The 25,301-nt window shown below is 45.4% G+C and overlaps 2 protein-coding genes and 2 long non-coding RNA genes across 6 annotated transcripts in view; 2 read left to right on the top strand and 2 right to left on the bottom strand.

The window, feature by feature from the left end:
- LOC122387497 (zinc finger protein Gfi-1-like) overlaps positions 1 to 11,027 on the bottom strand; it is a 92,650-nt gene extending 81,623 nt beyond the window's left edge. The window contains exon 1 of the mRNA XM_043377749.1: positions 11,011 to 11,027. The gene's annotated coding sequence lies outside the window, so the exon portion shown is untranslated. The remainder of the gene's footprint in view (positions 1 to 11,010) is intronic.
- LOC122387498 (zinc finger protein Gfi-1-like) overlaps positions 1 to 11,226 on the bottom strand; it is a 73,231-nt gene extending 62,005 nt beyond the window's left edge. The window contains exons 1-2 of one of the 3 annotated variants that reach the window (XR_006257606.1): positions 10,926 to 11,053; positions 3,562 to 3,618 (exon numbers count right to left, since the gene is read on the bottom strand). The gene's annotated coding sequence lies outside the window, so the exon portion shown is untranslated. Of the gene's footprint in view, positions 1 to 3,561; positions 3,619 to 7,300; positions 7,312 to 10,925 lie in introns of those variants that run through there. The other 2 variants (XR_006257607.1, XM_043377753.1) reach the window with 2 other exon arrangements.
- A 5,857-nt stretch (positions 11,227 to 17,083) lies between these two features.
- Positions 17,084 to 19,108, top strand: LOC122387495. Its single transcript, XR_006257605.1, has 2 exons — positions 17,084 to 17,256; positions 18,410 to 19,108. It is a non-coding gene; the product is annotated as an uncharacterized LOC122387495 (long non-coding RNA).
- A 1,840-nt stretch (positions 19,109 to 20,948) lies between these two features.
- On the top strand, positions 20,949 to 23,176 carry LOC122387494. The gene is made up of 2 exons (XR_006257604.1): positions 20,949 to 21,227; positions 22,146 to 23,176. It is a non-coding gene; the product is annotated as an uncharacterized LOC122387494 (long non-coding RNA).
- The last annotated feature ends 2,125 nt before the right edge of the window (positions 23,177 to 25,301 follow it).

Raw genomic sequence — 25,301 nt, 5'->3', positions numbered from 1 at the left:
ATTTCGGGTAATCGTCACAAACAGTTACCCCATGTTGAGCCTATGGCGATTTCGAAAAATTATTTTCAAATCGATTTTGTCAAAAATTTCCACGTTAGATTTTGAAAATGTTCCAATATGTTGTGCCCCAGGGTGTCGGCTACCACATGGTATGGGTCAGATATGGGGCGATTGAAAAGCACGTGCCACGTGCAAACGTGTTTGATGGGGTAACCTCCGGGAAAATCCGACATTGGCCTACTCGGGGTCCTCTGGCGTGGAAACGACTTCAACTAGCGACACCAAATCAGTGCAGCCGGTGAGCAGATGAGTCCAGCTTGTCGCACTAGTGGTCACGTGTCGCACGTGCTATTGCACGTGCCGTGGCAGGGGGTCAATTTTGGTGCTTAAATATACTAGCATTGTGAAATGCAAGGAGTGGGGGAAATAGCCGTCAGGCCGTCAGTTTTTATGATAGGGTCGATCTGAAAACGGGTTTAGGCACAGAATGAAGACGTCTAAAAAACTGCTATCTCGGATTTTTTGTAAAATGAAAAATTTCAAATTCTGGGGAAGTTATATATTCGAAAGGTGAAATTTCCCTAAATTTTCCCGTTTTTCGAGTTTAGCCGTCCACTGTTCGGAGACGGTGACACCGGCCGGGGTCATCTTTTACATGCTGATGGCCACGTCGATGGGTCATCACGTGGCGTGAACGGTGAAGCTATCAGAGGTCCGGCACGTGCCACGTGGCCACGTGTTTGAGTCCCGTACCTCCCAGATTATCGTGTGTTTGCCGATTTGTGGCCTTATAGCACGAAAACAGCACAAGCCAGGAACACTGAAATGGTGCAATCAGTGAGCGGACAAGTCCTGCTTACACCACCGGCGGTCACGTGGCACACGTGCAAATTTGTGCACCTCCGTTGCGGAGATATTTTATAGTGAAATATTGAAATAAACATAACTTTGTCAGTTTAAGTCCAATTGGGCTAGATTTTAGTGGGTGGATAAAATTGTTAAGCGACAGGAACGAATGCGCCACGTTTGTTGCAGTGCGCCACGTTTGTCTCAAAGCGCCATTTTTGCCGCAAATCACAGAATGTGCCTAACTTTATCGAACATGGGACGATTAGGATGCGCTTTGATTGAGGGATGGCTGCTTAAACGGCAGATATGAATTCACCACACTTGCCGCAAGGCGCCATATTTGTCTTAATGCGTCAGTGTTTAGTTTAACGGACGGCGTGCGTTTTTTTTGCGGCAGTGTTTGTAGCACACCGACTCCCGTGTGCACGTGCAAGGCTCATCCCCTCGTTTGGCGGCGGGCGTTTTTGCTGCGTTTTCAAAGGTGCTTGCTCAAACAACCTGCGGTCCCGCGATGCGGAGCCCAGCATCGCAGATGCTGGTATGAGGGGTAGGGAACTATTTTACATTTGCTAAGATAAATGATATGTCAAAGCAATTCACTATAAATTTCCTATAAATTCACTATATATTTTGAAGTTTTGAAGTTTACAGAGTAAATAATTTAGGCCTTTGACTTTTAACTTATAATGAATTAATGAAAACCACTTCCAAACATACAGGGTGTCCCATAAGTTCGTTCTCACATTATGTTTGCATGTGAAACAGAGTACATTGCGTTTTGATATATTTATGACCCCTCAATGTGCTCCTCATTTAATAGGCAAACACATGAATACATGCTGCGGCATGCCAACCGGCATGTTTGGCTGCATAGCAGGCTTAAATTTAACCCAGACTGACTTGGCATGCGCCGTGAGCTCCTCGAGGCTGGAACAGTGCTACGCTTCGACGAGCCTCAATTTCAGCATAACCAACAAATTTTAATGAAATTTTGATCCGATGAGGTGCCTGGCATGTGATCTTGCCACAAACGCCTGTCACAGTCTCCTTGCACCGCTTTTAAGCTTTGCTTGACCTGTGCACTGATGCACTGTCTTGCCTGAAGATGGGCCTACGACCTCCCGGATGCCATTTTCTCCTCTATAAATGTGTTCATACTCGCGGTTCGAGTTCAGCTTGAGGGCTGAAACTCCTCCTAGATGTTCTTGGAAAAGCATTCTGTTTCCCAAAACTGTTTCTGGGTTGCCACTTGCAACTTGGTCAACTCCAGAACGCCTATAACCCCACAACACAGTGACCCTGGCCTTTTGCATAGGAACATAACGGGACGAAACGGAGGCCTCCTCTTTCGCCCTTATGGGGTTGTTTTCCGGTTTGGACGGGTGTTTCATCTCGAACATGGACTAGTTAGTCCAGATGACCTGGTTGATGTCATCAGCCCTCTAGTTTTGTTTAGCCTCAGGCATAAATCATAATGAAACTCATGTTTGGCCATTTTAAGACGTTTTTAACTGTTTTGTGCCCTCCGGTAAGCAAAGCTTAAGTCACATTGAGTTATGTACCCCGAAAGAACACTCTTAGACAGCTGGTAATCCATCCTGAAAAGTCTGCTTACCAACTTTCTAACCCTTTGACTATTTTGATGGCCAATTTGGCGCCACACAGTTTTGGCCACTTGGCTCACTCCTGAGGGCTGACTGGAAAGAGGATAAACTTGCAGTGATTGACTCCCGACAAATCATCGGCATCACTTTCTGACTGTGCGTCCAGTTAGCGATGGGCATTGGCTACAGACTAGTATGCCTCAATCACCCTCAATCGTCGCGAATGGTCACGTGTTGACTAAATAATGAGACGTACCCGTATCGGAGACCTCTATGTTGCGGCGCTAGCCGTCTCTGTAGGAAGCGGGCTCTCTAGCAAAAACTATTTTGTCTACAGAAATTAGCTACTGTGGAGCATATTTCTACCAGCCATGGCAACCACGTAAGCTCAGTTACGAACCAATTTCAGCGTGCCTTTAAAGGGACCCTCCCACCTTTAAAAAAGTTTATGAATTGGCATGAAAGTGATGTCGCTCGGTTCAGAAAGAGCGAAAACGAATATCTACCAAATTTCACCGAAAAATATTCACCGGTTTTCAAGATATTAGACTTTTACTTTTGTTTACTTTTTGGGATCTCCGCTGTTCCTAGCGACTTTATTTAAAAGTGCGGCATTTGTTGCGCGCAACGCAGCATATACCACCGCGTGCTACAAAACGTTTTAGTCAAACATTTACGGACTTTCGAAAGCCTGATGACGTCATCAGATTTAAGTGCCTATACCAATACATTGTGGCACTTATTTGCACAGATGTCAAAATCAAACTCAAATTTCTTTGCGATGAAGTAATTGCTGGAGAAACGGTTTTCACGGCACTGATTTTCAAAGAACGTCCATCAAGATGGCTATCTCAACTCAAATCTAATGTTAAGGTGGGACAGTCCCTTTAAGCAAGAGAGTCTAAAAACGTAAAATTTAGGTGAGAACGAACTTATGGGACACCCTGTATCTGGCTATTCATACCTATCTGAATTCAGATGAAATGGGAGCCTGGAGGGCTGGAAAGGAGATACAGAGAGCACACCAGCTGGGCCCTGGCTCTATAAAATTGAGAAAGATCTATTGTCCTTATCAGATGTTGCAGGCTGTGTGCATAAAAGTACTCACCTGATCGCTAAAAGAATTCCTTAAAATGGTAGCAACAAGTCCTAATTCCACTTATTCCTGAAAAAAAAATATGGATAATGTTCAGAATCCATGAAAGCAGTACCTACCCCCAACAAAACAGCATTTGGATATTGTCATTGGATGTTGGAAGCTGACAGGGGGTTGAAATGAGTTCCATTAGTCAGTTCTTTAACAGCATGCTGCTGGTTTCCTAATACATGGGAATTGCCAGTACTGATTGCTGCAGCCTCTTGTCGCTGAAACACACTCACATGCATTGCACCAATGAGAAGTCTGGAAACACCAGCATGCTGCTAAAAATTACCAAAAAGCACAAAGATGTGTTTGTGTTTAATTAACAATGTCAAGTTGTTGAATGCATTTTGCATAGTGCTGTCCAGGTAATCCTGCTGTTCTCCTTTTCAGTAATCCAAAAAAAAAAAAATCCTTAATCATTATCAACTTGATCATTAACAATCATTAACCCATTAATGCCGGAATTTTTATTTTTTGATTCTTTAGTTGTCCTTAACAAATGTTAGCCACACGGGTCCCAGTAAGAAAACTGTGCAAGCTTAAAAAAATTGTTCCATCAGTTCTCAAGTTATAAGTATGGGTCATAAATGACCCAACCGGCATTGGCATAGTCACAAATAAGCAGTTATCACGAAAACCGATTTAGCTAGATACCTTATTGTGTATACTGTATAGCGGTCTCAGCCAAACAATATTAAGAGGCACTGCATTGCAATGCTTTGCAACGTCTCATTGACGAGGCCGTTGGTGCCGCTGGCAGGCCTGTGGTGCCCCTGTTAGGCCTCTGGTGCTCCAGAGGGGACACCATAGGCCTGACGGGCCTGTGGTGTCCCTGGAAGGACTGTGGTGCCCCTGGGCCCTGACAAGCCTGAGGTGCCCCTGACAGGCTTGTGGAGCCCCTGACAGGTCTATGGTGCCATTGCTAGGTTTGTGGTGCCCCTGGCAGGCCTGTGGTGCCCCTGGTGGGCCTGTGGTGCTCCTGCTAGGCCGCTGGTGCCCCTGGGTCCTGGCAGGACTGTGGTGCCCCTGACAAGCCTGAAGTGCTCCCGACAGGCCCGTGGAGCCCTTTACAAGCCCATGGTACACGTGCGAGGCTGGTGGTGCCCCTGTGAGGTCGATGGTGCCCCTGGCAGGCCTCTGGCTGGTGCCCCTGGCAGGTCTGTGGTGCCCCCTGACAGACCTGTGGTGCTCTTGCTAGGCCGATGGTGCTCCTGCAGGCCTGTGGTGCACCTAACAAGCCTGTGGTACCCCTGACAGGCCCGTGGTGCCCCTCGGCCGGCCGAGTCGCCGGCCCGCCCCGCGTCACGGCCCCAGACAACCGGTCCGCTCATGATATCCCAACATCGCAACACTAGGCCTGTGGTGCCCCTGATAGGCCGGTGGTGCCCCCGGGTCCCAGGGGAGGTCATGAGTGACCCATATGACCCCCTCCTTTGGATCCGCCACTGTGATCTGATCACAAACCCCAGAAATAAATAATCGTGTAATCATCAATTGCTTCCCTTGTATTCAACATACGAGAATATATAATATCACACGGGGCCGGTAAAATGTTTCATTCAGGACCGAGGGATTTGTTGAGTTTTCCGCACGAGACCGAAGGTCGAGGGCGGAAAATTCAACAAAGCCCGAGGTCCTGAATGAAACATTCCGGCCCAAGTGTGCAAGGCCCTATATACCAGGTAGGGTCGTCCGGCGATTCTACCTTTTCGTGACGTCAGCTCGTGACGTCATTTGGAGTCAAGTCTCGAAGCCCCGTTCAATCCCCATGTAAATGAGCGATTTTCGAAGCACTGTAGAATGAAGTCTGCACAAAATATATCAAACCTAAGTATCTTATCTGAAAGAGCAGACAATTTTCTGCAAGTTATCTATTACGTGTTTTTCGCTAAATCTTTTGCTTTTTTCACAAAAGCGTAAAATGTCCCCCCATGTCTCCGCAGCCTCCCTGCCGCCGGCCGCCGCGCGGTCGCGGTAGTGTAGTGGTTAGCGTGCCCGCGCAGTATTCCAAAGGTCCCGAGATCGAATCTATGCGGTGCGGAACTTTAATTGCAATTCCAAGCTGAATATACGCACATTCATAATAAATTCTTATTCGTATAGCTAAACTGTCACCAAGCTATCCATATAAATTGACTTCACCCAAAATATCGGCAAGATTCTATTAAAATATAAATTCAAATATGGCGGCTTGGACTGCCGCGTGCGTTAGGCTCCGCCCATAGCTCCGCCCACATGCGTGACGTCATTCGTGTTAGTGGACACGCAGAGAGATAGGGGACGACATGGGCCTGCAAGTGTGATATTTATTTTAGCATATGCCGTTTAATTTCCATATTTAAGCTTCTTTAACAATTTTACATTCTTGAAAGAAGTGGAAAAACCAAGACCGAATATCAAGAACTAAAAAATGTACATATTCCCTGACCAAGATAATAAACCAAGCCGACTCATCCTTGTGTCTGGCTGTGAGTTGGATTTCTATCAAACCAAGAACATCTACTTCAATCTATGTCATATGAGAAGCTCATATGACAAGATAAAAGATAAAAGAGAAGCTAACGTTCGTTTTCAGTATTAGAGAAGAGTGGAAGGTATACCTACAATCCTGTGAAGTGAGCGCTTGGTTTTCTACCCATGTCAGTATGAATAAAGTTTTTACTGATCAATGTGAAATGCGTTTTTTTTTTTGTCAATTCATTACACTTGTAAAAGGCATGAAATTGGCGCTACAGTAGGTGATTAATTAATCTGTCAGTACATTAAGATTTAAAATATTATCTTATTGAAAACCAACATTTACAATCTCTTCAATAGTTCAAAGCGACCAAATGCAACACGTCAGTTAACGTTAGATTTATATCAGTTAAGCTCTTTTCCAGCGCCTTCCTCCGTCTCAGGAAATGCTTCAAAAGTTCGCTGGTAAAATGTTTTGCCCATGGGCCGAAACCTTTGCTCAATTGACTTCAACATTATGCGGTTTAATCCAAAAAGCTTTTACCGCACGCTCGCGCTAATGCTAAAGACATACCTACTCCGGCATATGCTAAAATTGACAACACTATTGCCGGCTGGGTCATTTATGACCCAAGGATATTTATTGAGGAAAAAAGTTATCCGATGGCGACAAGAAGGGCAAAAATATACATCATGTCTTTTTCAGACAAATTTAGATGCCAGGTGGACGATCATTCAATAGATAGTAAAGTGCAAACATAACATAATATTACTTTTTGGGACAGCGCGCCATTGCCAGTGACCGGCGGCTGTGCAGTCCCGTCGTCTTTGGCTCCAGAAACTTCAGTGGATGAGCTCACACAAGTTTTATGCGGCTCTGAGTCTGACGCTCGTCGCTGAACCTACAAATCCAACAAAACACACGCACAAGTCCCTCAAAGTGCCACTTGCCTCCATTTAGAAAAAATGTTAAGATGTTGCTTTTGGGTCATATATGACCCAAGCAGCATTCATGGGTTAACAACTTAATCATTCAAACGCAGGTGGTAGTGACCTTGAAGTTCCCATACCCCTCATGTGCAGTATGCAGAAAGACCAAGCTTTGCATGCAATAAGAAAAAGCTGGCAGTTAAGCTTTTAACTGTTAAATGCTAATAATTCAATGGCACTTAAGCTAATTATAATACACATTTGCGTATCAGGAACAACACAAAACACAACACGTGACAAAGGCAGTCAGCAATACGTAACAAGCAGCCACTTCCTAAATTGAATGAAAATTTACCTAGGAACCTAACAATAAAATTAAACAATAAAACGCAGTTCACACTTGCCCGTAAGGTCTGCCGGTGACGGGCCCGACACCGTCAAAACGGCCGAAACCGACGGAGCGACGGCCGTCAGGTCGACGGGCATGTGTGAACCGGCGGCGTTCGACGGCCGGCAACAGCTGACTGCGCCGGCGCCGGACCTGACGGCCGTCGCTTTGGAAAGTTCAGCAATGTTCAACTTTTGACGGTGACGGGCCCGTCGGTTTGAATGTCTGCGTGTTGGAGGAAGAGGAAAAGGAACGTTATCATGCAGCATGAAGCTTATATGCATTTTTAGGATCATTTATACCATTTTCCATCCATTTGTTGAGATGAAAGTATTTATTACGGCACGATATCTTGAGATTCGATCCCTGATTTAAATCAACGAACCGATGTGTCTTTCATTTAAATAAAGTTGCAGCATTATTTGACATAAAAATGTAAATGCGTGGTAATTTATTTCTGTAATTCAAATAATATTTTAACCTCTCGGCCTCTACCCTCTCCCCCATCCCCTTCCCCCATCTGCGTCAATCTCGAAAATGGTGCGCCATTTCTGTCACATTATATGGCAGCCAATGGGAGCTACCAAATCTCAACTTTCGTTTGACGGGCTGCAGGCCGTCAGGTCGACGGTGACGGGCCCGACACCGACAGACTGACGGTCATGTGTGAACTGCGTTTAACACAATAAAAAGATACCTGACTGAGCTTAATTCGAGCTTCTCACCCATACTGATGCATCCAGGGGGGTGACACCGTAATGCTGTGCCATAGGCCGATGTTGTAGCCAGCTGATGAGCAGGAATGACGTCATCGGCCCATGATAGCCCTGACCAATGTGATCCAACCCATTGCGACTTAAGGTGACCTCTGTGACTTGGCCTGACCCATCGTGACCCTGGGTGACCTCTGTGACCTGACCTGACCCAGGGTGACCTGAGGTGACCTAAAGTGACCTTTGTGACCTGAAATGACCCAGCGTGACCTAATTTGACCTTTTTATCTGGAATTCACCCATTTGGACCCCTTCGTTCAGCCTTTCGCGTAAGTACAAGACTTCTGAACTGGTTATTATCGCGTAAATGCCTCATTCGTGATAGCGCCGTGTAGCAAGCGGTTCACCTAGTCCTAGTGTGAACGCGGTCACGGCTTTCAGCAAGCTGGCACGCGGAGCCCGGAGGTCTTAGCTCCGCGTTGCCGGAGCTGAGCGCCAGCTGGACGACACGCGGCAGGAATGTATACGGTCACTGGCTGGTCTTCATGTCAGCGAATGCCGAATGGCATGGCCAGCTCAAGCACAGGCCGCTGACTCCAGGCGGCCAGCTGCGCCTGCAAGCTGTCTGCCATCAAGCCGGTGGCGGCGGCGTGGCCAGCGTGCCGAGCAGCTGCACCGCGCGACACCGCAGCCGGCAGCGGCCCCATCTTCGACTAGCACCGGCCTCGCCGAGCGCCGCCCCGGCGTCAGCTACTACTGGTTCAGGTCGGGCACCATGGCCGCAGTGGCTCGGCGCAGTCGGCCCAGAGCGCGGCCAGCTCGGCCAGCACCGGCAGCGACAAGTCCAGAGCGTCCGTGGCACGGCTGACCAGCGGCAGGTGGATGCAAGTCCCCGCCGAAATTTGGTTGCATCGAAATTCGCCACGACATTCAGTTCCTAGGGCCACAGCGTTTCCATGCTATATGCTCTGACTTTGTGAAGCGATATTTCCAACGCTTTTACTTTTTTTGTATATGGGCTGCACCTTACCCCATCAGCCCCGCGTTGAGACAGAACCCACCGGCCAGGCTCCATCTGCCTCTCCCGCACTAACAGAATCACTTAATCAGCCTAACATAATCAGAATCGCCGATCAGTTCCGGCCGGTACAGCCTGTTGGTCTCTGAGCCGATGGCACCGGAGCCGCAGCGGTTAGCCAAAGCTAAGTGCTCCAGAGCCCCGTCAAACGACTGAGGAGGCACCTAGCAGCAGCACAGTGCCGTCGACCGTTCCCGAGCCGATAACCAAAACTACAATGAGTTCCACACAGTCACTATGTCCGCCGTCGATGAACAGTTGCCCCCTCCCCCTCCCCAACTCCAAGCTGGATCCGCGCTTGAACTCAGTAGTTGACAGTATTTTGTTGACAGCATTTTTGGTTTTAACTTCTATGCTGTCTAGCCACGAATGTGCATTGTGCCTAGCTTGGCATTTATATCAACCTATGACATGCTAATGATCGTGTACAAAACAGCTGGTTTTGTGTTTTGGTCACCTAGTTTCTGTCGTTTCTGTCTACCCGTTTGCTACGGGCGGGCCCACGGCTTAGGTACAGCAGTCGGTACCGTCGGCACCGACTGCAAAATAGAGAAAGTTGGCTGCAATTTTTTGCTGTTGAAAGGTTGCAAGGATATTGAGTCAAACGGTTAAGAGGCCGCTGAACGTTTATTGCATTCCAGTTGGATAAAATCGATCACGAAACAATTGGCGCAAACGCCATTCAGTTTCGCTGCCGTGGGTGGGCGGAGTCGGCGGAGTATGGGCCGATGACGTCATCCTCCCGCCGGCCGTGATTCGCCCCGATTGGCCGATGTCCATACCTGGTTAGAGGGCCTTGGATGCATCATTTTCTTACAACCAAATCCGGCATGATATGGCACCATGCTTTAGAGGGACCCTCCCACCCCACCTTAACATTAGTTTTGAGTTGAGATAGCCAAGTCTGCGGCCAGGCTCAGAAACCACCATTTATCCTGAGTGCTGTTCACGGGCACCTGCGGTAGCTGCGGTAGCTGCGGCTCGGCGGTCAGCCGGGTAATGACGTCACAGAAAGTGGGGATGGGGCGGGTGGTGTGACGTCATACGGCTGCGGCCGGCTGCGGTCGCCTGCGTCTCCTGCGGTCGAAACGATCCGACCGCAGCGGCCGCAGGAACCATTTGTCATGCAAAGTGGCGCGGCAGTTGCGCATTCGTGTAACTTGGGCGGAAAATTGACACGGCCGCCTCGGACGAACGCGTGATGACGTACGCACAAGTGGGCGGGACTTACAGCCTGCGATCTACCGCAGCTACCGCAGTTACCGCAGGTGTCCGTGAACAGCACTCTGGTCGCAACCCCCGCAGCTTTATGGTGTTCAATAAATTTCTTCCCTTTACTTGCAGGGTGGGACCACGTGGTCCCTATCTCTTAACCATTACGGGAATCTGATGACGTCATCAGGCTTTCAAACGTCCGTTAAATGTTTGACTAAAACGTTTAGTAGCACCGAGCACGCGGTGGTATATGCTGCTTTGCGCAACAAATGCCGCACTTTCAAATAGTCGCTAGGAACAACGGAGATCCCAAAAAGTAAACAAAAGTAAAAGTCTAATATCTTGAAAACCCGTGAATATTTTTCGATGAAATTTGGTAGATATTCGTTTTTGCTCTTTCTGAACCGAGTGACATCACTTTCATGCCAATTCATTAACTTTTTTGAAGGTGGGAGGGTCCCTTTAATCTACCTGTTGAATGTCAAAAAGCACATGATACAAATTCATTTCACAATATCAGGTCATTAATTCGGCCAATTGTACTTACCTGAAAATAACTGAGCCAAAAATATCAAAGGAAACTAAGCAAAAAATAGGAAAAATTGTAGAAAATAGCGCCAATGAACCTGAACCCCGCCGTTGTTTCTGCTGTTTCGGTTGTTGACAGGAAACTAGCAGAAGGGAGGGGAAGATAGAGAATGTATCTTATCAAAAGAAAGCTACAAAGCTAAGTAAAATGGAACATATGTGTGTAATTATTTAATTTTTTAAGTTTTGAACATCGAAAATAGTCGATATGCCAAAAAATTGTTTGTATTGAAAAGAATTAACACCGATAATTTCTTACCGATGATGCCCGCCACAATTTCCTCATCTCTAAATTTGTGGCGCATGTGATTCAAAATGAAGCAGTTAAAGGGATTATCAGGGTTTAAAAATTGAAAGGAATCGGCATAAATTTCCAATCAATGAACTCCCCAGACTCTGCCGATTCTAAATATATGCATAAAATGTAAATCGGTACCAAAATTTGCGAGATATGGCCGTTTCAAAATTGACAAAATTGTACTTACTCACGCAAAACAAGTACTTGGGCGGCCAAGTTGGCCCATCACTAAAATGTAAACAAAGAGCAGCCTTGGGAACTTTCGCCAAGGCGCCGCACCGCACTGTCGATTTCCACAAGACGGGCCTTGTCTGTTTTGTTTTTGTCTTTTGTTTTTAGGGCCTTGCAACAAGATTTCAGTGCTTGGCATTGAATTTGGATATGAACAAATTGAAGATTTGCTTTTCAATAAGACAGCAAGAGTTATCAACATTGCCAAAGTTATTATTTTGATTTGGGTGTGATTTGAATAGCTTGAGCTTGTTTGCTGATCATCAAATCTTGATTAATATCATTTAAATGTCAACAATTTTCAAGGGTTAACTTGAGTGTTTTATTTCAATAAATTGAAATGTAAGTGCATCAGGCACAAGAGCTAAGTTTCAATCTGATTATTTTGTCAAGAGTGGTCAATCTAATGTAACGTCTTGCGAGAAAGCTTACCTAAGTGACTGAAGAAAGCGCTACCTACAGTTTTTCAAGATCTATGTTGATCTGTTTTTTCGAACAACAGGTTGTACAACATGATGTTGTGACATGACCTCTGTGTCCTGTACGTCTCCCCTGCTGCTGCAGCAGAGCCCCGGCTTCAACTATAGTTTGTTATGGGTGGGCTCTCCGTGAACGTCTTGGTGCGTTTCTACATATTGCTGCTGTGAAAGGACGGTACATGAAAAAATATGTAACTTGTATGTTTTTTATTGCCCTGGTACCTACTTAATGTATATTTTTGTTGTTTATGAGTGATAAATGAATATATTTTGAGGAAAATTGAGGCATTTCAGTTTTAGTTTGTGGAACAGAACAGAAGAAGCTGCTGAGTGCGGATCATGCTTTAATTGAGAGAATCATCCTCAGTTATCTACATATAGGCATGCTTTGTAAGCTCCTTGCATTTTGCCAGCTTCTACTTGCTAGTCAAAGTTGTAAGAAGGGTTAGGGAGAACAATTAGTACACATGCCACCATGTGCAATCACCAAACGAATGAACGTGAGGGCCAAGTCCTTCACACAGCATGGATGCTTATAGGTACTGCACTAATGTATAATGTTCATTATGTTCATATTAGCAACTCACCCAGGCAACCTGCCTTGTGGTATTTCTGAGTTTAAGATTTTGTAAGACTCACACTAATCATAAGGTAAATTATATTGATATGTATGGATGAACAATGTGCAAAGGGGTCGCACGTGCCTGCTCAGTGCTCAGCCATGGATGCACGTGCCTTCTCAACAATGGGCGTGCTTGCAGACATCTCCATGGACGAACAATGTGCAAAGGGGGGGGGGGGCGTGCCTCCGCGGCCGCCTGTTGGCTCAGCCGCTGCTGCTGCTTGGCGCCGCTGCTGAGCGCTGCCGGAGACGCCGCTCGCTGCCGGAGCTGCCGGAACAGTCACCGGAGCTGCCGCCCGCTGCCGGAGCTGCGGGAGCCGGGCCCGCCGCTCATCTGTCAGGACCGCCGACGGCAGCACGCCCGTCTGTCAGGGTCTGTCAGTGCCGGCAGTGGACGCGCGCGGGTGCGGGCCGGGTACGGACGCGCGCGGGTGCGCGCCAGGTACGGGTGCGCGCCGGCTATGGACGCGCGCGCGCTTGCGTGCCGACGATGGGCGCGCGCGCGTGTATGCCGACCATGGCTGCCGCCCGCTGCCGGAGCTGCGGGAGCCGGGCCCGCCGCTCATCTGTCAGGACCGCCGACGGCAGCACGCCCGTCTGTCAGGGTCTGTCAGTGCCGGCAGTGGACGCGCGCGGGTGCGGGCCGGGTACGGACGCGCGCGGGTGCGCGCCGGTACGTGCCGGGTACGAACTCGCTTGGGTGCGCCCCGGCTGTGGACGCGCGCGGGTGCGCGCCGGGTACGGACGCGGCGTGCTCGCCGGGTAAGGACGCGGCGCGCGCTTGCGTGCCGACGATGGGCGCGCGCGCGTGCATGCCGGCCATGGCCGCGCGCGTGCGCCCCAGCCATGGACGCGCGCTAATGCGCGCCGGCGATGGGCACGCACGTGCCTACTCGGCAATGGATGAGCGACGAGCGTGCCTTCTCGGAAATGAGTATACATGCAGACATTTCATGGATGAACGCTTTCAATATGTTCAATGTGTTGAGACGGATCTGAGTAAACTGGAGAGAAACTAGGATAGTTTTAGTCCTGCTCAACTAGTTCTGCCAATAAGTACAAACACCACCTTGCTGCCAACTGCTTACCAAATACCGCATCTGTTGTACCCTTGCATGATGCATATGTACATACAGAAAAAAATACAGTCTGTTGAAATCTGAAAACATACACTGCTGAGCACTGTGGATGAATCTGTATGAACCCTGTCAGTTGGTGACATACCAGGGAAATAAGCTAAAATTAGAGCGCTCTATTTATTGCTCCTGCCCCATGTTGAAGAGATACCCCTAAAAGCGTGATCTTTTATCGGCCCTTACGCAGCAAGGCAGTACTTCTCAGACCGGTGGATGGTATCAATAGAAAGAGAATGCGTCAAACATTAACATGAATTAATTAAAATAACATGAAAATGTTAATTAAGCGTGGAAATTAGTCCCAAACTTAAGCTAATTATTGCTCCTACCTCGGCGACGGCGCTCCCCGCAGTCAGCGGAGAAGCTAAAATAAAAGCCACCATCCTCCTCCGTAAGTCAATTTTAGAGCGGCCGAGCGCGGCCGTGTGGGCCGATGCGGGGCCACCAAACTGAGGTGAGACGTGGCTAGCAATTGCGAACTGCCATAGAAATCAATATCTTAAGACGTACAATATGGGATGATTACTCTGAAGCTGGAGTGAAAGCATGAGTAGATTGCAAGAAACGAAATGCATAGATTGGTTGAATTATGTACAATAGGCACGGCTCAGATGAAGCCATTTCTTTGATGTTGACATTTGACATAACCCTTCCTCTCCTCACCTACGTTAAGTACGTTGGCAGTTACCGGCATAGTTTTTTAGCACGAGTGTAATTCGCCATCGGACCGCAATGCATGTTGCTAGGCTGCTGCAGTTACAACGAACATATGAATACTGCCTTCATTTGTAGACGTTTGTTTTTTAGGCGGTCTTTGACGTACAAGGGGGCGGCATACCTGTCGACAACTTGAGTTTCTGCGAATTTCAAAAACTCCCAGAATTCCAATTCCTTATGCACTGTTGTAGGTACAGCTATGTTCACAAGTTTTCGTTTCCTCCTGCTCTAAAAAGGATGATATTTGTCGATTTCGTGCGTCGCTGATAGAAGGGTGCCCGGTGCGTTTAATAATTAGACCCAACGCTTTCTGCATCCGCGAGTACCTTGAAAAGGGAACAACAGTTTCCATTTATTACACTATGGGACAAGTGACAAAATGACCACTGCAACACGCATGAAACGGAGCTCATATTCCTAAAAATGTCTACAATCACTTCTTTTCTGACACTATTAGCAAATACCATCTCAAGTTAGGTGGTTGACAGACAGTCAATGGAGATCTGGGGAGACTGAGTGATGCCAATTCACCACTTAACTGATAATGAGGGCCGAGGGAAGAGAAACATGCAACATGCACAACTGACAACTTGACAAGTGACAAAACACTACCACTATTGCGCAGTGCACAACAAATTACAGCAGCCAGCCCAAAAATGCTTTTGGTGGCTAATTGCAAAACAAGTCACTAATAAATGTCTTAGTTGCAGCTGAACACTGCACAATGATCACACTGTTCACACATTGAGTGAGATGCCACAGGTGGTTTGAATCACACTTTGGTACAACTGCAAATCTGAAGTGTTGTCATGAGGTTCATGCCTCCATGATCACAGCACTTTGGTTGTGGTTGGCATAACACTTGTAGTCTGCAGAGTTCCACATGAACTGCAGACACCTCATCTGGTGGTCTTCATGTTGCTCAACTTCTTCAGGAGGCAAATGTCGACCACCCAGCGGAAGCATGGTCCTGCAGAAAAGAAAGGTAATGCATAAGGTACAACATTATCTGCTGAAACAGCCCCTTCTGTTTGCTGTTATTAAACTTTTAACATAACATAACAACATATATTCCATGTATATTACATTTGTTGAAGTAAAATACTGCCGGCTATTTCAAAACCAGAAAATGAAATTATATTGTGGCATAATTCACATGCTCAGCTATCAGTATCAAATAATAAATTAATTTAAAATTTGGCATATTCTATATAACACATTCATAGAATGTTCTACTTCACGTCACAAGGACTCACAATCTTTCTGTTGGGTGTTTGATTGACGCATTAGCTAGGTTTGTCTTAGGTTTTATTATTGCAAAAAATTTATATTGCATTATTGTATCAAAATACTGCCAGCAATAACAAAACAAGAACATGAAATGTCAATGAGCAAGCCGCCTTTCCTAAAAATGGATTACTTTGAAAAGAATTTTAGTTTCTTTTAAGGAAAAGGAGAAATGATTATCAGGTAATTATCAAAAACCACTCAACCAGCAAGTGGCTGGGTGGTTTCACAGCAAACATCAAGCCAAAACATATGCTTACATTTATCTAACAATTGAGCCATTTGACTATACACAAGGATATGTGAGCAAAATAAGAATCCAATTATCCAATGTTGACTTCCTTGCAAAGTTTATGCCTTATTTTATGAAAATGTGTCACTAGAATATGGTACTTATCATCGAATATTATTTAATTTACGATTTATTTCGATCGGAACGCACATGGGGTCCCGCGCCATTTTCGTCGACGATAAATATGATCGTGTTTCATGAAGAGATAAGGGGTTTCAATGGTCTTTCAAAGCAATAATTTGATGCAAAAATTTGTAGGAAATAATATAAAGCTGGTTCAAATGGCCATCAACCATTTAAAACACCGAAAATACTCACAACTCCGCACCGACGACCACGCAGCACCGCGCACGCCACACTACTGGCACAATGCCAAAACTGCCGTCACAGCAGAATTTTTTTTTCTCGATTGCAATTGTGGAATTATTTATTAAACAGAAGATTATCTTTCCGAAAAACCGACTGATTTCATACACAGATGCATGGAAAATAAACAAATCCCGGTAAGTTTATTTGTATTGTTTTGTCGATTTTGATATTCTCCTAGTTTGCAGCCATATTTCGATATGTTCTACAGGGAGTTCAGAATTATTTCAGGACCAATCTTTTCCTCATTCATTTTCCCGTCGATCATGAAATTTTTAGAGCGGAACAATTAGTTTCCAGGCGGTCCGAGCGGTTTTCGTGAGAAGGGTGCAAAAATCGGCGTCATTTTTAGAGCCTCGACACCAGCTCAACACAGGACCCTATGGGAGACGGTGAAGTAGCGGGAGCAATAAATAGAGCGCTCAAATTTTAGCTTATTTCCCTGGTGTGTCACCGACTGAATTGACAGTGAATTAGGAATCAATCCTTGCGAAGAGAAAATAGATCATTGTGCTTTAGATGAGCATAATGAAGAAGCGTTCCTGAAGTTGAGTTAGTGACTTTCCATCATCCATGCCAGATGGCCAAAACACACAATTTCAATACTGTCCCAAAAAATATATTTCAAAACACTTATTGCATGGCTATACCATGGATGAAGTAGTACCTGGATCGGCAACTTCTCGATGTTTGTGACCACCGCTAGGTGGCAGTGGTGTCGAGCGCTAAGGACGCGGGGGAGCGGGTGCTATTCAAAACAATGGTCGGCGTCGCGTCGTAGGATCGTTTGCCTTGTTTTTTGAAAAGTTAAGCCCCTTTGGAGCAGATTGGAAGGTTTCAGAAGATGGAGGAAGATGGCAAGGTAAGATTGGTAAGGTTTTTTTGTGGTTGGAGGGTCTGAGTGGCCTAAAATATGACTGTAAAGAGCGGCTGTTGACGATACTGGCGCACATTGCTTCTCGCCATATGTCGTTAAAAATCGTATAATTTCCGTAATTGAATGGTTAATCACTTATTTATATGTTTAATTTTATGTTTTTATATGTTTGTTATATGTTTGACACATCATATCTCAAGCTTATACATGCCGCTGATATAGCCATGGTTTTGCTTGTGATACAATTTCGGTCTTGGCAGCGCATGATAGGTGGTGGATGATGCATTGTTAGTTGTGAATTGCTTAAGTTTTTGTTAAGTTTTTAGTTTAGCAAAATCAGTTAGTGTGCCATTATTTCTTAACTCAATATTTGTTCAACTATTGAAAATGGTTTCTGTTTTATATTGTGTAGTCATAGTGCCAATACCTACCTATAAATTGGTCAACTGCTCACTGTTCAGACTCACTGCTCACCCATATCAGTTTCCTACGTATTTCTCTGAACGGCTGACTAGAGTGCAACACACTTCAGGAGCAGTCGACTGGCATCATGTCATTTCAGCTAATTTTTATAACCTGCTTGCCAATGCCCTGATTTCATAAATAGTTGAATGATATTGAATAAAAAAACATATTTAAATAAATCATGTTCTCAGCCTGAAAAACTGAACCATTTGACAGTAAAAAGAAAGCCTAATGGCAGCCAGTGCCATTGTCAACCACAAATGACAAAAGAGTGCCGACCCTGGTCCCTGACATCAGCTTCCTTCTTTTCTCAAAGCCAAAAGGTCCAGAGTAGTACGAAGAAGTTTGTGAGTTTCCCTCTATTGAATGATATATAACAATCACCTTAGAACGAGTGCTAGCCAAACTGTGTGTAGATAGCAGATAGATTTAAGTAAGATAAAGCCATTTTAAACTATGTAAGCCTAGCAGATAAGATGTTAAGCTTTTGGGTACTTTTGTTTGGGAGTATCTTGTCAAGGTATTATTTATTTTATTTTTTGCCAACATCATCGCAATGTAAAATACTTTTTGTGATGTTGTGGGGAAACAGTTTGCCTTGGAATGCCCTCACTCTCCATTTCATTACGGTATGCTCAGGTATCTAATTTCCCTCTCTCACTCTTCGTTTCAGATCAAAGAGATGGGTTCAGTTTCCACGGTGTGCTGACTTGAATTGGCATCCTGTGATTTGTGATGTGAATTATGATGCACGCACTCGCAGGTGCACGCCCACTGCGGACACGTGTGACGTGACGGCAGCAGGCAGCCGTGGTGTGAACTGTGAACTGGCTCGGCCGAAAATGTTTAAGGTATTACAGCGTTTGTAACTGACTAACATACCCACTACGGGCATACCCATTGAGCGGATAATGCGTTCGTGTGCACCGTGTTTGCATTTATTCCCGATATACTCTGGTGGTAGGTGTGAATTGGAAACCAGCTTGGTGCTACGACACCGTTTAGTAGGCATGTGGCACGTCGTTTCTCGAAACCTACCTATCAGTCTATGCAATAATATGCATTGTATACATTGTGTGTCATCGTTCACCTTAGTTGTCATTGAACCTGTGTTAAATTCTGAACTTCAGGCCGAGACAGACTATTTCCACAGTCAGGAAATCGCACACGAGAACCTATTCAAATCCATTAAGTTGCAATAGCATCAATCGCACGCAAGGAGGTGCGTGTTATGGATGCGAGTGCGACCGGGGTTTATTTGAATAGGCTCTCGGTCTCGCACATGATTTCTGACTGCGGAAAGAATCGGTTTCAGCCTGTACTCAGTAGGCAATTCGCTCATGCGACGGCAAATATAAGTTCAATATGGAAACAGTTTTTTAACGAAACGGTGTATGGTAAGCTTATAATCCTGGAATGCTTCTTGATAGAAATTGTCAGTGGTGCAGATATTCGTTAATCGATATGACAGCATTTGTCTTGATCTTTATAAGTCAGTCAAAATGGCTGTAGCAATGATTTGGATGTTTCACGGCGGACGGCTCATTTCCTCTGCGGTCTACCGACGACTGAGTTGGAATGCTCAAGCTGATCAGGGGCAACCCGAGTGATAGACAAAGTCGTTTGATCGAAGGTATTTTCAGGCAGCTGGCAGAAGGCGCCTGGCCTGGCCATGAGAGCTAACAATACGACGTGCTGAGGTAAAATCGGCCAGTCGCGCTCGGTAAACGACCCACCACACCATTCTTTCCAAAACGATACATAGTCTATGGAACCGCCCTGGACCGCTCTTCCGGAACCCGACACTGTTGGCCTATGCCAAACTTAGCCGCGGCTGGTTCAGGCCATAACTTGCCGGTCATTTTCGGACTTCGCTGGTATCGGCCGCTGCCTGACTGGGCGGCGGCGGCGGGCTGTCCTTAGCAGGGATCAGTCTGCTCGATAGGTGGCAGCACTTTCGGGCGGTCGCGCAATACAATGGGAATTCCGCGGAGTTGCCGATCCAGGTAGTAGGTAATCCATGGCTATACACACCAGCTTACTTAGTCACCACACTCAAACCAAGGCCATATAAGGGTAGTAGTATAGCAGGCGTCACACTTGTTTTTTTGCAACCATGAACGAACGAAGAGAGGCGCTGTAGGTTAGGTTTGGTTTGGTAAGGTTTGGTGAGAAAGCATCTCTGGGTATAGCGCATCTCCTTGGTTGCAAAAAGAAGTGTGACGCCTGCTTTATGACTACCCATATAAGTAGACTCAAACACAGTCTACTGATACAAACGTCACTGGTCTCAAGTCTGCGCTCAATGCACCAGATGTACACTACTCACAATACGTCAGGACTCAACGTCAGCCACCAATTTTCTACATCAAAATTCACACCAGGTTTTCAAAGTAACAATGTATGTGCCACTTCTGTACTTTGTGCTACAAACACAGAATAAATGATATCAGTCAGCAATGCATTGCTCATTGTCAGCCAAAGTCTGCAAAGTCAGTCTGCAGGCTTTGCAAGTAAGTGCAAAGTCTGCGGAGATCAGTTGCTTTACACACCACCAATATCATGCTGCAATGTGCTCAAAACATGCCTATACACCAACAACAAAGCACAACCATGAAGCACCACTGATAACACTTAACCTCAAAGCACACAACATGATAATTTATTTATTTTGAGTACCTACAGAAACAGAATGTCTCAAGGCCACTCGTGCTCACTCCGAAATCTGCCAGTCGCTCAGCCTTGAACATTGACATTATTTCATCTGAAATCTATTTTCTTCACTTGATCAAAGTTGATCTGCGTCATACATCTTACAACGGATGTCTCGAATTATTGGTAACGTTCAGCACTTAGCATTAAAAATGATAGGTAACTTTGATTCAACACTAGTTCCATCCAAGCTTCTTCATTGCTTGAGCTATATCACTTTCAAGTTTAATTACTTGAACTAAGACATTCTTGAATTACACTCGGGATGAGCTTAGTTTGAACGCACACAACACAATTTTTTAATTTGAATTATTTTGATAACCCACAGGATATCTAGAATGAGAAGCTGAGAAGAATGAGAAGCAAGGCCGTATAAGAATGAGAAGAAGGTTGTGTTCGTTGTGTTACGGACCTATGCTATATTTCCCTATTTTGTCTTGGGAAAATATAACGGAGCATGTAATCCGGGTGCGGTTATTTTTTCACATCTTAGTTTGCTATTTTGGCGCGATTTTGACAATTTCTGGCGCATTCCACTTATTTACTTTAGCGGGCATAGGGCAATGGTTTACTAACGGGAGATGTGATGAATTGCAGCAGCAATACTTGAAATATAAGGAAGAAGTGAAGCAATTATGATACCTATTATTTTTTATAATGACAGAAGGAACGCGGAAGAAAAAACATTTTGTGCAGCATGTGAAAACAAGGAAATAGAATGAAAGAAGGGCTGCTACTTTTCATGCTCCCGAAACCAGCCATCTCATCATCATAGCATGGTAATGATAGTTAAAGTTTATGTTAAAAAAAGATTAGAAGGAGCTGCTGCAAAGGTCTTTGTGATGCCTCAAATCTGTTAAGTCAAGTCAGGCATGCTCTTACAGACTGAACGTTCAAGTTACGAGACCCCGTCATACTCCAGTGGCTGCATGGTGCTTGAGCTTGTCAATTACTTAAATGTTTTGCTCAGAAATTGTTTGCTTTATTGGTTTCTTGAGTGTCACCAGATAAAGATACAAGGTTGGCTGATTTGGTGTTAGTTATCCATATTAAAGTGCACTGTTTGTGACAAGATTATGGAAATTGTAACCTCAATAATGAAATTTCCATGCTGTCAAAGCTATGATATGTTGCCTTGAGTTTGAAATCAGGCAAACATGAATTGAAGCTGTTTTCTAAAAATACTGCTTTTTAGTAACTTTCACCCCATAATTTGTATTTATTCAATCTCAGAATGGGAGCAAGGCCGAATGACAATTATCTTTTGGGAAATGCTCTACAAAACTGCATTGCTTTTATTTCTGTGGCATAATTTTGTACCTAATTCAAAGACTTTCTCTGGTGTAGTTTGTAAGATTGTTTGAACTTCTACTTTCTGACCTGTTTGGTGCCAATAAATCCTGCAACCTATTTGGCTTATTTACCCATCTCTCTTGCCATTCCTACATATTTCATGTCAGTCTATTGCATAAATATTGTGTAGTTAACATACTTCATGATATACAAATGAATGGTACCTATAGAAGCTCGATGTGGGTAAATGAGAATCAATGAACCTATCTTTTTTACAATGGCATAAAGTCCTCTTGTCACGGCCATGGATATCACAGAAGATTTTGCTGAACTGCGCAAGAGAATCCTGTGCAAGGAAATGTTTTGCATGATTTAGCTTAACAGCATAAATTTTATTTTCCCAGTTGCATTGGAGCTCTGCTGGAGTTTGCTGATGACAGGATGCTGAAGGGCTGAAGCTGGTAGCTCTGGCAGGAGTACAAGTGTCCACCAGCTCAAGATCCGACGCCGCCGTTCGGCACTCCGCGGAGACGGGGACGGCGGTCATGGTTGAAGACACCGCATTTCCCGCCTGGACTGTCCGGTCGGAGACTGGTAATCCCTCCGGTGAGCCGCACACCGTGGAGCTACTGCACCGCGCGTGTCCACCCGCAGCGCAGTGCCAGCAACGGTGCCGTGAGTGCGACATCTGCGTGCATATGACGCAGTGCGACTGTCACGACTCGCGGCTCAGTGTTCTGTCTGTTACAGTGCGGTTCGCGCTCGTTTTAGCGTGGTGCTCTGTTGTATATAACCACCTTGATGGAGACCTATGTGCTGCCGCTTGAGTTTCAATGTACATTTTTATGCATCAAACTAGCGTAAGTAAATGGCTGTCAGAGGCCAATTTGAAGCGCAATTAGTACCCATAACCCAGCTGGGTTGAGCGAGTCATGTGACTAGTCCCGATGAACGTACTGTTTCGATGTCGTCAGTCGTAGACTTTTGTAAACCATTCGTTTCGGAGCTCTGTGTTGTGTTGTTCGGGACCGCAGTTGTTTGAGCAGTTTACTTTATGCGTCGTGCGCTGACAGAACGCTGGTCGTACACAAGTCATGTGTTTCCTTTCGCCCCTAATGTGTTACTGCGGTACCTATGCAGTTGTAATGTGTCTCGAGACACTAACTGGTCGCACTTGGTTGTGAAAATGACACTAGCTGGTCGCACTTGGTTTCAAACTGCGCTTGGAAATCGTGCAATTTTATTTGCATTTTGCAATGCAATTTTATTGCCGTTACCGTATTGGTAGAAGTGTCAGAAGTTGGCCATTTGATGCGTTGTCACTTGTCAGACGTTGTTGCCTTAGTACTGACGAATTGATGGGCCGCGTTTGTGTTCCTGTTAAGAAACGGATCTCAATATAAGGTGATTCAGAGGTAGGAACCTGAATGCATTCGTTCAGACTTTTCATTTTATAGGGATGCACTGCTTCTTGAGCAAGAACGAGCTGGTTGAGCGAAGCGCAATCGATATTTGTTATCGTGGTTGTAGACTGTGGCCGTTACATCACTATTCAACCCCACGCACCAGCATTATTTAAACTGCTTGAACCTATACTTCATTTCGCTAAATTTCGGGGTCGTCAACATACGGTCCGTGGCCGTTACGTTTGGCCAATAACTAGATTTTATACATATTAACTGGTTCATATAATCACAGCATGATGCCCTGGACAATTTTTATTTGATTCACTGATAATGAATGTGTCCCAGTACCCAGTGGCGGATCCAGGATTTTCACTGGGGAGGGGCTGCAGGTCATAATTGGGCGCCACGCCCCGGATGGGCGCCATAGTCGCATCGTATTGGCGCTGAAATATTGGCGCCCAGTGGCCCTGACAAGAGGCGCCCAGGATCAGTATGTACAGTGACACCACACGATTGGAAATATCGGTGCGGAGCGTACTGAAACGACGTTATTCGACTGATTTTTGCATCCTAGTCCTAGTATGCGGCACTCCGATGAGTTGCGAATTGAAAATTGGCGCCACTGCGCCGAAGGCGCAGTGGCGCCAGTTTTCCTTGGGTGGGGGCTGCCAGCCCCCGCGGCCCCCCCCCCCTGGATCCGCCACTGCCAGTACCGCACAAACGGAGACTGAAACTGGACAACTCGCTTTTCGAGGTTCAAGTTCATTATCTTCAGATATTATGGTATGGTGATCGAAGAAAATGGTCAGCGTTAGCAGTGCTAATCGGGTATTATGAGCTTTCAGTTATTTCAATATTTGTTTAGGCTATTATTCTTGTGGTATTTCCTGTCAATTTCACGCGGAACATATAGTATTATCTAATACAATCGCGGTAACTACATATTTTCTGCCGGTTACTGTTATTATCATTGATTCGTAATATTTCGCTACAAGCGTGGCTCGATTCACATTGTTATTATATTGGCATTCAAGATTTAAGAATAAAAATCTTTTAATGCATTCCAATTCCATCAAAATGCTAATTTGCAAAAAAAACGTTATAAAAATTGCAGCAGTTTTGTGAATCGAAAATAGCTGTAAAATAGGCCTGTATAACTTCAACAACAGTGCGCCGAGAAACGTCTAAAAACGCGTAAACAAAAACTAAGATGTAAAAAAATAACTGCACCCTGTAATCCATTATATTTTCCCTAGATCCATTATATTTTCCCTAGATCCATTATATTTTCCCTAGAAATATTTAGAAAAGTCTCCGCTAGTGTAAACCCTATGGGCGTTTAGAGATGGACCACCAAGTACTCGCAAGTTTACGCGGCTGGCAGCCGCGAAAACTTTGGAGGCCCACCATTGGAAAATTAGGCAATTTTGAGACGAATGACTTTGGATTGGGGCTTCAGTCACCTTCTTCTACACGTTTCACTGAGTAAGTCCGAAATTTTGGAAAAAACCCTGATAATACCTTTAAAGCGCTGCAAGATTATTGAGCACAACTTTACTGCTTTGCACGACCCGCCACAATAATTTCACAAATCAGTCCCAGTTGTTACCTACCAAATTTCGAGCAATTCCAAAATTGCCTATGCGTCTTGTAACAGTGTTGAAACGTCTCTTCAAATCAAACATCTCAGCAAAATAAACTTTTATCAGTCTGAAATGCATCCTACGACCTACATGAGCCTCAACTATTCTGATCTGATCTGATGAATTTTGATGAATGATGATTTTTGATGGCCGCAAATCATATTATATTGTATCACATTCCAGACGTTTTGTACACGCCCGGCATTACAGTCCGAGCCATGATCCTTACGTGTGCGTCTTGCAGGGGCGGATCCAGGATTTCCATAGGGTGGGGGCAGTCAGCACAAGGGCGGCACATTTTCCGCCTACGGGGGCGGCATGCATGACTTCTGAGGGCGGCACTACGACTTCCGAGGGCGGCATTACGACTTCCGAGGGCGGCACTATGAATTCCGAGGGCGGCACTTTTAAAAGAAATGCTAATTTCCGTAAAATGCACTCCACCGCCTATCGAAAAATGCCACCCTCCACCGCCTTCGGCGGCGGTGGGCGGCATTTGTTCGATAGGCTA

This window comes from Amphibalanus amphitrite, unplaced genomic scaffold (genome assembly GCF_019059575.1).
Source record: "Amphibalanus amphitrite isolate SeventyFive unplaced genomic scaffold, NRLGWU_Aamphi_draft 000288F_arrow, whole genome shotgun sequence".
Taxonomy (NCBI): domain Eukaryota; kingdom Metazoa; phylum Arthropoda; class Thecostraca; order Balanomorpha; family Balanidae; genus Amphibalanus; species Amphibalanus amphitrite.
The sequence above is the reverse complement of the archived record's forward strand: the minus strand, read 5'-3'. Positions and strand labels throughout refer to the sequence as shown.